At 39.1% G+C, this 14,415-nt stretch overlaps 2 long non-coding RNA genes across 2 annotated transcripts in view; both read left to right on the top strand.

Annotated features, from left to right (window-relative positions):
- Positions 1-14,415, top strand: part of LOC309653689 — a 94,090-nt gene that overhangs the window by 63,036 nt on the left and 16,639 nt on the right. The window lies entirely within an intron of this gene.
- LOC309653688 lies at positions 4,380-8,860 on the top strand. The gene is made up of 2 exons (XR_014259370.1): positions 4,380-4,415; positions 4,690-8,860. It is a non-coding gene; the product is annotated as an uncharacterized lncRNA (long non-coding RNA).

Raw genomic sequence — 14,415 nt, 5'->3', positions numbered from 1 at the left:
GGCACCCCCTGTCCCTTAGGTTCCAACACAATATCTCTTGTCATCTTGGGGTTGATATTTAGGTATGGTTGTAGGTGGCTTGTTTGGCCTAGAATGGGGGCAGCCTCACTGTTGGTGTAATTTTTAGGCCGGGCAGGATATTGCTGTAGAATTAACAGGAACTTGACTCTGAGTTTGTCTCTCAAGAGCTTCTTTTAAGTGTAGGGCTGGTACGGCCTCTTGAATTGTTTCAGCATTCACCGTCATTGTCAGTAAAGAGGACTTTTATTTGTGAGGGGGCACCCCTGAGAAACAACTGGGTGGACTCAGGACTCAATTCAGCCTCCTTCAACTTGCCAAGTCATCATGATGCACATCATCTGTTGCCTGACAGGCCCACTCCAATGTCCCCAACTGGCAGAGGCGATCTTTGGCCTCAGCTAACATTTTCCATTGACAATCTGCCGGGCTGTTATGAGGCCTAATGTAGGGCAGGTGGCCTTACAAGCCATGAAACTCCACACCCACAAAATACATATGGACCAGGGTCCAAAGCCACCTCTGGGGGTCATTCCCACCTTCCACACTAATTGTGTGGGATCCTTTACTGGGATACCATTTTACATCCCATACTATGGCAGCCCCTGTTAGGTGAATCTTGCTCCCCACCAGATACATTCTAGACAGCCAGGAAGCCCTTTTTCATTTGGTTCCTGGGCAGGGTCTTTCAAAGGAGAGACTGGGCCTCAGGACAAGGGAGTGAATGTGTCTCCTCCTTCAAACAAGGGAAGGCCCCCTTGGCCCTTCCCTTTTGTCTTCTCTGTCTGTATTACTTTGCAGGTGATTACCAACAAAGCAGAGGGTAAATTATCCCAGTCACTATCAGGAGGACACTGTGCTGCATCTTCCTCTCCAGGGCTCCAGTCAGTCTCCCCAGGGTCCTCCCCTCCATTGGGTCTGCCCTGGGACTTTGGGATCTTGCCTCCTCTCCAGGCAGTGCCTGGGTGAGAAGCAGCGGTGAGCAAGCCCTAACACATATCTTGTGGTTTGGATCATCTGCTCAGCAAGGTGTCCACCTCCTTCAGGGTCCTGGGAAGGGCTGGGCTATAAACTTCCTTGACTTTGGTCCTTTGAGTAATGCTTTAGCCAGCTCAGCCCAAGCACTGGGGAGGGGCTAGAATGACAACATCCATAACAGCATGATAGATTATCACAAGAGAAGAGGCATGCTAGCTGCTTGCAAAGGTGTCTCCCCACCTGACATCCAGCATCCACCTCTGCCTTATCAGTTTCTTTACCTGCCATAGCAGTCACCAGGGATGAAGACATTCTCTTATCTCAGAGTACTCCAAACTACCAACACACTATGGGAAGCTTCTACTGTGATGGGGCCAGGGTTAGGGGAGCCCACCCTCAGTCCAGAGGGGTGCATCCCTCCCCTTTTTTCTATCCAAGCCTATAGGTCTTACAGTGTCCCCTGCCTGCCCAGTGGGGGACCCAGGCAGATGGGCTAACCATCTGTCTCTGGATGACTCAGTGTTTCTAACCCCCAAAGTCAGTTCTAATAGTGTGGGTGCACTCAGATACTGGTGCTACCTCTTGGCCAGGCTAATGAAACAGAGGAGGAGACTGTGAAAAATGTAGAGAGCAGTACACAAGAGTGATTCCAACCAAATTGTTGCAGAGGCATTCCAAATTTTGAGTCCCAACCACTTAAGACTATTCAGGATCAAATTGCCAATTGATTGTCCTACTGACTGGGTAGACCCCATACCAATTCCTTGATCATAACCAAATTTTTGTATTCAGTGCCACTTGTTATGAGTTCGAAGTTTGGTGGGGGGAGTGGTGATCAAGGAAAAGACAAAACCATGGGATGGCAGTAGCACATGGCAAGCTTTCTTTGGGCATTACTTTGAGAGGTTGCCCGAGAGAGAAAGTCCCTCGCAACAGGAGACCTTCCAGAGACAGCACCACCAGCACCCAGAAGGGGAAGAGGGCAAGGAAACTCGTGGGGGAGAGAGAAATTAGAGAGGTGTTTAGGTGATGTTGCTTAGCAGCAAGATGGAGAGTCTCTGGTTCAGAGAGCTCCAAAGAGCAGCAGCAGCTTGGGGCTTTTTATATCCCAGGATTCATCTTATCTATGGCTAGCTAATGTTGGGTGCAGTTTCATGGGGCATGCAAAGCAGGCAGTCTCTAAAAGGTGAAAGTAAACTTATTTTGGCTATATTTAAGGCAATTGTATATGTAAAAATTTGAGTTTGGTGCTGCTGGACTTTCAGCTAAAAGTCAGCCTGCTATGTTGAAAAAGACTATTGAAGGACCAATATACAGGGGTATCTTTAGCTAATTTATATTTTGTGTGTGTGTGTTTTAATAATAGGAACAAAGCCTCCTTGGAATAGTGGCTGATTCCGTACTGGGGGAGTTCAAGTAAAAAATGAGCTGGAACATACTATAGTGCCAGAAAGTAATGAAATGATTATTGATGGGAACATAGTAAAAGGACACAGGAGAATGAGTGATATCAATGAAAATGGCAGAGTAAGAATGTCAGAAAACTCCCTTTTCTGTAAAAGAACAGAGAAAACTGGCCCCCAAATTTGTCACAATCATGTTTTCTCAGAACTCTGGAAATTAAGCAAAGATCTGCAGAAAGCCAAGGACTGTCTATTCAAGGAAGATTACTGAATCTCAGTAAAAATACTTTGTTATCTTTTTTTCATTCCAACAGTTTATTTTTTTTCTTTTCCATTATAGTTTATTACAAGATATTGCATATAGTTCCCTGTGCTATACAGTAGGACCTTGTTATTTATCTATTTCACATATAGTAGTTTGTATCTGCTAATCCCAAACTCCTAATTTATCCCTCCCCACCCCCCACTTTCACCTTTGGTAACCATAAGTTTGTTTTCTATGTCTGTGAGTCTATTTCTGTTTTGTAAATAAGTTCACTTGTATCATATTTTAGACTACACATATAAGTGATTGCATATGATATTTGTCTTTCTCTTGTCTGACTTATTTCACTTAGTATGATAATCTCTAGGCCCATACATGTTGATGCAAATGGTATTATTTCACTCTTTTTTATGGCTGAGTGATATTCCATTATAGGTATGTATATGTGTATATATATATATATATATATATATATATATATATATATATATATATATACACACATATACACACATACATATACATACATACCACATCTTTATCCATTCATCTGTCGATGGGCCTTTAGGTCGCTCCCATGTCTCGGCTATTGTAAATAGTACTGGTATGAACATTGAGGTGCATGCATCTTTTTGAATTAGAGTTTTCTCTGTATATATGTCCAAGAATGGGATTGCTGGATCATATGGTAACTCTATTTTTAGTATTTTAAGGAACCTCCATATTGTTTTACATAGTGGCTGTACCAATTTACATTCCCACCAGCAGTGTAGGAGGTTTCCCTTTTCTTCAAAACCTTTCCAGCATTTATATTGGTAGACTTTTTAATGATGGCTATTCTGACTGGTGTGACGTGATTGTAGTTTTGATTTGCATTTCTCTAATAATTAATGATGTTGAGCATCTTTTCATGTGCCTGTTGGCCATCTGTATGTCTTCTTTGGAGAAATATCTAGTTAGATCTTCTGCCCAGTTTTTGATTGGGTTGCTTGTTTTTTTGTTATTGACTTGTAGGAGCTGTTTGTATATTTTGGAAATTAAGCCCTTGTCAGTCTCATCATTTGCAAATATTTTCTCCCAGTCCATAGCTTGTCTTTTTGTTCTGTTTATGTTTTCCTTTGCTGTGCAAAAACTTTTAAGTTTGTTTTGTTGTGTTTTAACTTGCACGAGTTCCATCCTCCACTCTCCAGATCCATGGTAGCTTTGAAAACTAACAACCCCCAATTACAGTGAAAACCAGCAGCCTGCCAGCCACTGGAAGGATCAGAACAAATTTGGAGATTTTTCAAAGCTCCATTACCAGAGAATTATCATTACTTGATCTGACCAGTGGTTCCCTGGAAACCCTGCTTTGAGGACTAAGTTTATTTGACCTTAGAGCTCAGTGTGAAAAGCCTTCTTTGGGGGTGTTTGTCAAGAACAATTACAGGCAATTGCTTACATTTGCAGTGACCTGAGGCAGTGAATAATAGTGGGGGCCAAAAATAGACCAGCCAAATAGTGTAAAAGGAAAAACTGGGTAATGAGATGTTCATAAGGGTTTGAAAAGTTGCTAGGAAGCTAAAAGTCCCCTAATGCCTAAGAATAAAAAAAGGAAAATAAAAACTTCTCCCAGTTTTCTCAGATTGATTCTGTGTTTAGGCACTCATTTATTGCATAGCCAGGCCAATTACAACTCTACCTTCACCTTCACTTCTTGTTTGTGCTGAGCCTAGAGATCAGCCAGAGATGAAAGCTCAGAATCTTCTCAGGTCTTTTCTGAGCATGTGTCATGCCTAGGTTATATGCATGTCTTTCCAAATTACCCACTATACACAGGCACTTATGAAAGCCCTAATTTCCCAAAGGAAGTCTTTCCCTAGCTTTTCTTCCCAGGCTTTTGCGTATTTATTATTTTCCTCAACTGTAATCCTTTGCCCTGGGCTGAAGAAGTTTGTTCATTTGCCTTACAATGTTTCTGAGGAATGCCATCTGTGTAGCCAATTTTTTGGCCTGAGAGAATTCCAAATTAGATGAAACAGACAGGCACCTTCTATCAGTCTTTCAGGTAGTATCCAAGACAGGTCAAAGCAGACAAACACAATTCTTTGCAAATAAGGGCTTCTCTGCTCCCTCTAGAACCAGGGACCAGGGTCCCATGCTGGGAATGAAAGCTTCTTTTCTCAAGACCACTGCCAAGCTGATGAAGGGTGTAGGTCAAGTACAAGTAAAAATGTTGCAATGCTTTCCTACCATTTTAAAGTTGACCTTTTCTTGATTCAGCCTTCTCTTGGTTGCTATGAACCTCTGTTTTCAACAATTCTAACTAAGTTGATTCTTATCATTTTTACTCGATTTTTCAGTGTTTCTATTGAGGGGTAGGCCCCTGGAACTATCTACTCTGACATTTTTGCTAATGTCACCCCTTTAGTGAGGTAGGTCTGTTACCAATGAATTCTTTGTTTTTGTATAGCTCAAAATATGTTAATTTTTCTTCATTTTTGAAGAATAGTTTTGTTGGATATAGAATACTTCATTTGACAAGCTTTCTTTCCTCTCAGCACTTGAATATATCCTCATACTGAGACAAGATGGAAGGAGGCAGGGCACAACCATTAAAAGAATGACATAGCCACTGAGAAGAATGGGATACGACAAAAAATGGTTAGAACTGATTAGGTCCAAGATGGCAGAAGGTTCAACTTCCAGTAGACCTTGAGCCTCATTATATGCTCATTGTAATACATTAGCATGCTAAGTGACACACCCACAGGTGCCATGACAGTTCCAAGGCTGACCATAAAAGGCCAAAAAGTGGGCAGTGGCCCATGTCATGGAAATCCCTGCCTCTTCCCCAAAACAGTTGGAATAATCCTCCCACTTGTTAGTCTATGAAATTACCCAGCCCATAAAACTAACAACCCCATACCTCGGGGCCACTCTCACTTTCTTAGATGGCCTGCGTTCTGTCTGTTGAAGGTGTATCACTTTAGATAAACTCACTTTCACTTTACTATGGCTTGCTCTTGAATTCTTTCCTGCGTGAAGCCAGGCACCCTTTCTTGGCAGCCCATCCCAGGAACTCACCTGAGACCTGAGACATGACCATCCTCTTATGCCCCATTTTCCTGCAATACTACTGCATCTGGCCTCCATGGTTTCCAATGAGAAATTAGCTGTTAATATTATTGAGGATGAAAAAATTGAACTTCATCAAAATTAAAAACCTTTGTGCACCAAATGAGATTACCAAAAGGTGAAAAGATAACCTTATAGAATAGAAGAAAATATTTGCAAATCACATAACTGATAAGTGTTTGGTATCCAGAATATATAAATAACTTTCATAACTCAACAACAAAAAGCAACTCTATTAAAAAATGGGCAAAAGACTTGAATAGACATTTCTCCAACATGAAAACTGTTCAACATCATTAGTCATTAGGAAAATGAAAATCAAAACCACAATGAGATACCACTTCACACCCACTAGGATGGCTAAAATTTTTAAAAAAAGAAAGAAAAAAATAACAAGTGTTGTTAAGGATGTGCAGAAATTGGAACCTTTGTACATTGCTGTAGGCAGTATAAAATGGTTCAGTCATTGTGTAAAAACAGTTTGACAGTTCCTTGAAAAGTTAAAAACAGAACTCCATACAACCCAGCAATTCCATTCCTAACTATAGACTCAAACTAATTGTAGACAGGGGTTCAAACAAAAACCTGAGCACAGATCTTTACAGCAGTATTATTTATAATAGCCAAAAGATGGAAACAACCCAAATGTCCATCAACAGATAAGTGGATAAACAAATTGTAATATATACATACAATGAAATGTTATTCAGCCATAAAAAGGAATGAAGTACTCATAAATGCTACAATGTGGGTGAATAGTTAAAAGCTAGCTAGGGCCTTCCCTGGTGGTGCAGTGGTTAAGAATCCACCTGCCGATGCAGGGACACGGGTTCGAGCCCTGGTGCAGGAAGATCCCACATGCCATGGATGCAACTAAGCCTGTGCACCACAACTACTGAAGCCCGCATGCCTAGAGCCCATGCTCCACAACAAGAGAAGCCACCACAATGAGAAGCCCGTGCATTGCAATGAAGAGTAGCCCCCACTCGCCACAACTAGAGAAAAGCCCATGCACAACAACAAAGACCCAATGCAGCCAAAAATAAAAATAAACAAAATAAATAAATAAATAAAAATAAAAGCTATGCTAAATGAAAGAAGTCATACACAAAAGATGATGTAGTTTACAATTCCATTTATATGAAATAGCCATAGGTAAACATATAGACACAGAAGACAGATGGTTATGAGGAGTGAGAATAGGGGAGAATGGAAGTGACTGTGCAGTGGGTATGTGGTGTTTTTTGAGGTGATGAAAATGTTTTGGAACTTATAGGTACTGGTTGCACAATATTGTGAATGTACTAAAGGAAACTGACACATGAGACCACATAGACTTAATTGATATTTATAGAGCATTCCATCCAAAAGCAGCAGGATACACATTCTTTTCAAGTGCACATGAAACATTCTCCAGGATAGATCACATGCTGGGCCACCAAGCAAGCCTTGGTAAATTTAAGAAAACTGAAATCTTATCAAGCATCTTTACTGACCACAACACTATGAGGCTAGAAATCAACTATAAGCAAAAAAAACTGCAAAAAACACAAACATGTGAAGGCTAAATGACATGCTAATAAACAACCAATGGATCACTGAAGAAATCAAAGTGGAAGTCAAAAAATACCTAGAGACAAATGAAAATGAAAACATGATGATCCAAAACCTATGGGACACAAAAAAGCAGTTCTAAGAGGGAAGCTTATAGTGATACAAACTTACCACAGGAAACAAGAAAAATGTCAAATAAACAACCTTATGTTACAACTAAAGCAACTAGAGAAAGAACAAACAAAACCCAAAGTTAGTACAAAGAAAGAAATCATAAAGGTCAGAGCAGATATAAATGGGACTAAAAAAACAATAGAAAAGATTAATAAAACTAAAAGCTGGTTCTTTGAAAAGTTAAACACACTGACAAATCTTTAGCCAGACCTATCAGGAATAAAAAGGGAGAGGGCCCAAATCCTTAAAATTAGAAATGAAAAACACACAGAAGTACAAAGGACCATAAGACACTACTACAGGCAACTATTCAATATATGCCAATAAAATGGACAACCTAGAAGAAATGGACACATTCTTAGAAAGGTACAATCTCCCAAGACTGAACCAGGAAGAAATAGAAAATATGAACAGAGCAATCACCAGTAATAAAATTAAATCAGTAATTTAAAAACTCCCACCAAGCAAAAGTTCAGGACTAGATGGCTTCACAGGTGAATTTTACCAAACATTTAGAGAAGACTTCACAGATATCCTTCTGAAACTATTCCAAAAAATTGCAGAGGAAGAAACACTTCCTAACTCATTGTATGAGGCTACCATCACCCTGATTGCAAAACCAGACAACGATATCACAAAAAAAGAAAATTACAAGCCCATATCACTGATGAACATAGATGCAAAAATCCTCAATGGAATACTAGCAAACCAACTCCAGCAATACATTAAAATGATGATACATCATGATCAAGTGGGATTTATCCCAGAGATTCAAAGATTTTTCAATATCCACAAATCAATCAATGTGATACACCACATTAACAAATTCAAGAATAAAACCCATATGATCATCTCAAAAGATGCAGAAAAAAATTGACAAAATTCAACAACCATTTATGATAAAAAACTCTTCAGAAAGTGGGCATAGAGGGAATATACATCAACATAATAAAGGTCATATATGACAAACCCACAGCTAACATCATACTCACAGTGACAAACTGAAAGCATTCCCTCTAAGTTCAGGAACAAGACAAGGATGCCCACTCTCGCCAATTTTATTCAATATAGTATTGGAAGTCCTAGTCACAGCAATCAGAGAAGAAAAAGAAATAAAAGGAATCCAAATTGGAAAAGAAAAAGTAAAACTGTCACTGTTTGCAGATGACATGATGCTATACATAAAAAATCCTAAAGATGCTGCCAGAAAACTCCTAGACCTCAGCGATAAAGTGCTGGATACAAAATTAATATACAAAAATCTGTTGCATTCCTATACACTAACAATAAAATACCAGAAAGAGAAATTAAGGAAACAATCCCATTTACTATTGCATCAAAAAGAATAAAATACCTAGGAATAAACCTACCTAAGGAGGCAAAAGACCTGTACTCCAAAAACTATAAGATGCTGATGAAAGAAATTGAAGATGACACAAACAAATGGAAAGATCTACTGTTCTTGGATTGGAAGAATCAATATTGTTAAAATGACCATACTACCCAAGGAAAGCTACAGATTCAATGCAATCCCTATCACATTACCAATGGCATTTTTCACACAACTAGAACAAAAAAATTTTTAACTTCTATGGAAACACAAAAGATCCTGAATAGCCAAAGCAATCTTGAGAAAGAAGAACAGAGCTGGAGGAATGACACTACCTGACTTCAGAAAAGCTACAGCAATCAAACAGTATGGTAGTGGCACAAAAAACAGACATATAGATCAATGGAACAGTATAGAAAGCCCGGAAATAAACCCATGCACTTATGATCAATTAATCTATGACATGGGAGGCAAGAATATACAGTGGAGAAAAGGCAGTCTGTTCAACAAGAGGTGCTGGGAAAACTGGACAGCTACATGTAAAAGAATGAAATTAGAACATTCTCTAACACCATATACAAAAATAAGCTCAAAACAGATCAAAAACCTAAACATAAGACTGGATACTATAAAAGTCCTAGAGGAAAACATAGGCAGAACACTCTTTGACATAAATCACAGCAATAATTTTTTAGATCCCTCTCCTAGAGGAATGGAAATAAAAGCAAAAAGAAATAAATGGGACCTAATTAAACTTAAAAGTTTTGCACAGCAAAGGAAACCATTAAATAAGTTCAGTGAAGTTGCAGGATAAAAAATCAACACAAAAATCAGATTTCTCTACACTAACAATGAACAATTTGAAAGATAATTGAGAAACAATTCCACTTACAATAAATAGCACCAAAAATAGTAAAATATTTAGAAATACACCTAATTAAGGAGGTGAAGGTCTAGTACACTGAAAACTATAAAATATTGATGAAAGAAATTAAAGAAGACACAAATAAATGGAAAGACATGCTATGTTCATGAATTGAAAAATTTAATGTTGTTAATAGGTAAATGCTTGTCAAAGAGATCTATAGATTTTATGCAATCCCTGTCAAAAACCCAACAGAGGTTTTTGCAGAAATAAAATTCATATGAAATCTCAAGGGACCCCAAATAGCCAAAAAAATCTTGAAAAAAGAAGACCAAAACTAGAGAAATCACCATCCCTGATTTCAAAATATACTAAACAGTTACAATAATCAAAACAGTGTGGGGCTTCACTGGTGGCGCAGTGGTTGAGAATCTGCCTGCCAATGCAGGGGACACGGGTTCGAGCCCTGGTCTGGGAAGATCCCACATGCCGCGGAGCAACTGGGCCCATGATCCACGATTACTGAGCCTGCGCGTCTGGAGCCTGTGCTCTGCAACAAGAGAGGCCGCGATAGTGAGAGGCCCGCACACCACGATGAAGAGTGGCCCCCGCTTGCCACAACTAGAAGAAAGCCCTTGCACAGTAACGAAGACCCAACACAGCCATAAATTAATTAATTAATTAAAAAACAAACAAACAAAAACAGTGTGGTACTGGCATAAAGATATATATATATATATGGAACAGAATAGACAACCCAGAAATAAACCCTCACATATAGGATCAAATGATTTTTGACAAGAGTGCTGAGACCATTCAGTGAGGAAGGGCCAGTCTCAAGGACCCAAAAAGTTGGAGGACTCCACATTACCACATTTCAAAATATACCATAAAGCTACAGTAATGAAGATTCTGTGGTACTGGCATAAGAATAGACATAGAGATAAATGAAATAGAATTACGTGTCCAGAAAAAATTCATACATTTATGGTCAATTGGTTTTCAACAAGGGTGCCAAGAAAATTCAATGGGCAAATAGTGCTAAGAACAATTGAATAGCCACATGCAAAAGAATGAAGTTGGACCCTTATCTCACAGCATACACACAAATTAATAGATCATAGGCATAAATGTAAGAAGTAAAACTATAAAGCTTTGAGAAAACAGATGTAAATCTTCAGATTGGGCAATGTTTTCTTAAATATGCCAACTAAAGCACAAGCAACCAAAGAAAAAAATTGATAAATTGTACTTCATCAAATAAAAGTAAAAGCTTTGGGTTTCAAAAGACACTATCAAGAAAGATAAAAGGAAATGTACACAATAGGAATTTTTTTCAAATCCTGTATCTTAGGGATGTGTATCTGGAATATATAAAGAACTCTCTTACAAATCAATAACAAATAAATAATCCAATTTAAAATGGGCTAAGGATCTGAGTAGATATTTCTCCAAAGAAGGTATATAAATGGCCAATAAGCACATGAAAAGATTCTCAACAACAGCAGACATTACGGAAATACAAATTTTATTCACATATTATTTATTTATTTATTTATTTATTTTTGGCTGCATTGTGTCTTCGTTGCTGTGTGCAGGCTTTCTCTAGTTGCGGCGAGCGGGGGCTACGCTTGGTTGAGGTGCACGGGCTTCTCATTGTGGTGGCTTCTCGTTGCAGAGCACAGGCTCTAGGCACGCAGGCTTCAGTAGTTGTGGCACACAGGCTCAGTAGTTGTGGCTCACAGCCTCCAGAGTGCAGGTTTAGTAGTTGTGGTGCACAGGCTTAGTTGCTCTGCGGCATGTGGGATCTTCCCAGACCAGGGCTCGAACCCATGTCCCCTGCATTGGCAGGCAGATTCTTAACCACTCTGCCACCAGGGAAGTCCCAAGGAAATAAAAAATTTAAAAACCAATATGACACTGATGAACATAGATGCAAAAATCCTCAACAAAATACTAGCAAACAGGGTTTCCATGGTGGCACAGTGGTTGAGAATCTGCCTGCCAGTGCAGGAGACGCGGGTTTGAGCCCTGGTCCGGGAAGATCCCACATGATGGACAGCAACTAAGCCCATGTGCCACAACTAGTGAGCCTGCACTCTAGAGCCCGCGAGCCACAACTACTGAAGCCTGCACACCTAGAGCCTGTGCTCCGCAACAAGAGAAGCCACCACACTGAGAAGCCCGCGCACCGCAGCGAAAAGTAGACCCCCTCGCCACAACTAGAGAAAAGCCTGAGCACAGCAACAAAGACCCAACGCATCCAAAAATAAATAAATAAATTTATTTTAAAAAAAATACTAGCAAACAGAATCCAACAGCACATTAAAAGGATCATACAGCATGATCAAGTGGGGTTTATCCCAGGAATGCAAGGATTCTTCAATATATGCAAATCAATCAATGTGATAAACCATATTAACAAATTGAAGGAGAAAAACCATGTGATCACCTCAATAGATGCAGAAAAAGCTTTTGACAAAATTCAACACCCATTTATGATAAAAACCCTCCAGAAAGTAGGCATACAGGGAACTGACTTCAACATAATAAAGGCCATATATGACAAACCCACAGCCAACATCATTCTCAATGGTGAAAAACTGAAACCATTTCCTCTAAGATCAGGAACAAGACAAGGTTGTCCACTCTCACCACTATTATTCAACATAGTTTTGGAAGATTTAGCCACAGCAATCAGATACGAAAAAGAAATAAAAAGAATCCAAATCGGAAAAGAAGTAAAGCTGTCACTGTTTGCAGATGACATGATACTATACACAGAGAATCCTAAAGATGCTACCAGAAAACTACTAGAGCTAATCAATGAATTTGGTAAAGTAGCAGGATACAAAATGAATGCACAGAAATCTCTTGCATTCCTATACACTAATGATGAAAAATCTGAAAGACAAATTAAGGAAACATCCCCATTTACCATTGCAACAAAAAGAATAAAATACCTAGTAATAAACCTACCTAAGGAGACAAAAGACCTGTATGCAGAAAACTATAAGACACTGATTAAAGATGATACAAACAGATGGAGAGATATACCATGTTCTTGAAATGGAAGAATCAACATTGTGAAAATGACTATAATAACCAAAGCAATCTACAGATGCAAAGCAATCCCTATCAAACTACCAATGGCATTTTTCACAGAACTAGAACAAAAAATTGCACAATTTGTATAAAAACACAAAAGACCCCAAATAGCCAAAGCAATCTTGAGAAAGAAAAACGGAGCTGGAGGAATCAGGCTCCTGGACTTCAGACTATACTACAAAGCTACAGTAATCAAGACAGTATGATACTGGAACAAAAACAGAAATATAGATCATTGGAACAGGATAAAAAGCCCAGAGATAAACCCACACACCTATGGTCACCTTATTTTTGATAAAGGAGGCAAGAATATAAAAGGAGAAGAGACAGCCTCTTCAATAAGTGGTGCTGGGAAAAATGGACAGCTACATGGAAAAGAATGAAATTAGAACACTCCCTAACACCATACACAAAAATAAACTCAAAATGGATTAAAGACCTAAATGTAAGGCCAGACACTATCAAACTCTTAGAGGAAAACATAGGCAGAACACTCTATGACATAAATCACAGCAAGATCCTTTTTGACCCACCTCCTAGAGAAATGGAAATAAAAACCAAAATAAACAAATGGGACCTAATGAAACTTAAAAACTTTTGCACAACAAAGGAGACCATAAAGAAGACGAAAAGACAACCCTCAGAATGGCAGAAAATATTTGCAAATGAAGCAACTGACAAAGGATTAATCTCCAAAATACACAAGCAGCTCGTGCAGCTCAATAACAAAAAAACAAACAACCCAATCCAAAAATGGGCAGAAGACCTAAATAGACATTTCTCCAAAGAAGATATACAGATTGCTAACAAACACATGAAAGGATGCTCAACATCACTAATCATTAGAGAAATGCAAATCAAAACTACAATGAGGTATCACCTCACACTGGTCAGAATGGCCATCATCAAAATATCTACAAACAATAAATGCTGGAGAGGGTGTGGAGACAAGGGAACCCTCTTGCACTATTGGTGGGAATGTAAATTGATACAGCCACTATGGAAAACAATATGGAGGTTCCTTAAAAAACTAACAATAGAACTACCATATGACTCAGCAATCCCACTACTGGGCATATACCCTGAGAAAACTATAATTCAAAAAGAGTCATGTACCACAATGTTCATTGCAGCTCCATTTACAATAGCCAGGACATGGAAGCAACCTAAGTGTCCATCGACAGATGAATGGATAAAGATGTGGCACATATATACAATGGAATATTACTCAGCCATAAAAAGAAACAAAACTGAGTTATTTGTAGTGAGGTGGATGTACCTAGAGTCTGTCATACAGAGTGAAGTAAGTCAGAAAGAGAAAAACAAATACTGTATGCTAACACATATATATGGAATCTAAAAGAAAAAAAAAGGTTCTGAAGAACCTAGAGGCAGGACAGGCATAAAGACGCAGACGTAGAGAATGGACTTCAGGACAAGGGGAGGGGGAAAGGTAAGCTGGGACGAAGTCAGAGAGTGGCATGGACTTACATATACTACCAAATGTAAAATAGATAGCTAGTGGGAAGCAGCCGCACAGCACAGGGAGATCAGCTCAGTGCTTTGTGACCACTTAGAGGGGTGGGAGAGGGAGTGTGGGAGG

This window comes from Balaenoptera physalus, assembly GCF_965194825.1.
Source record: "Balaenoptera physalus genome assembly, contig: HAP1_SCAFFOLD_884, whole genome shotgun sequence".
Classification (NCBI taxonomy): domain Eukaryota; kingdom Metazoa; phylum Chordata; class Mammalia; order Artiodactyla; family Balaenopteridae; genus Balaenoptera; species Balaenoptera physalus.
The sequence above is the reverse complement of the archived record's forward strand: the minus strand, read 5'-3'. Positions and strand labels throughout refer to the sequence as shown.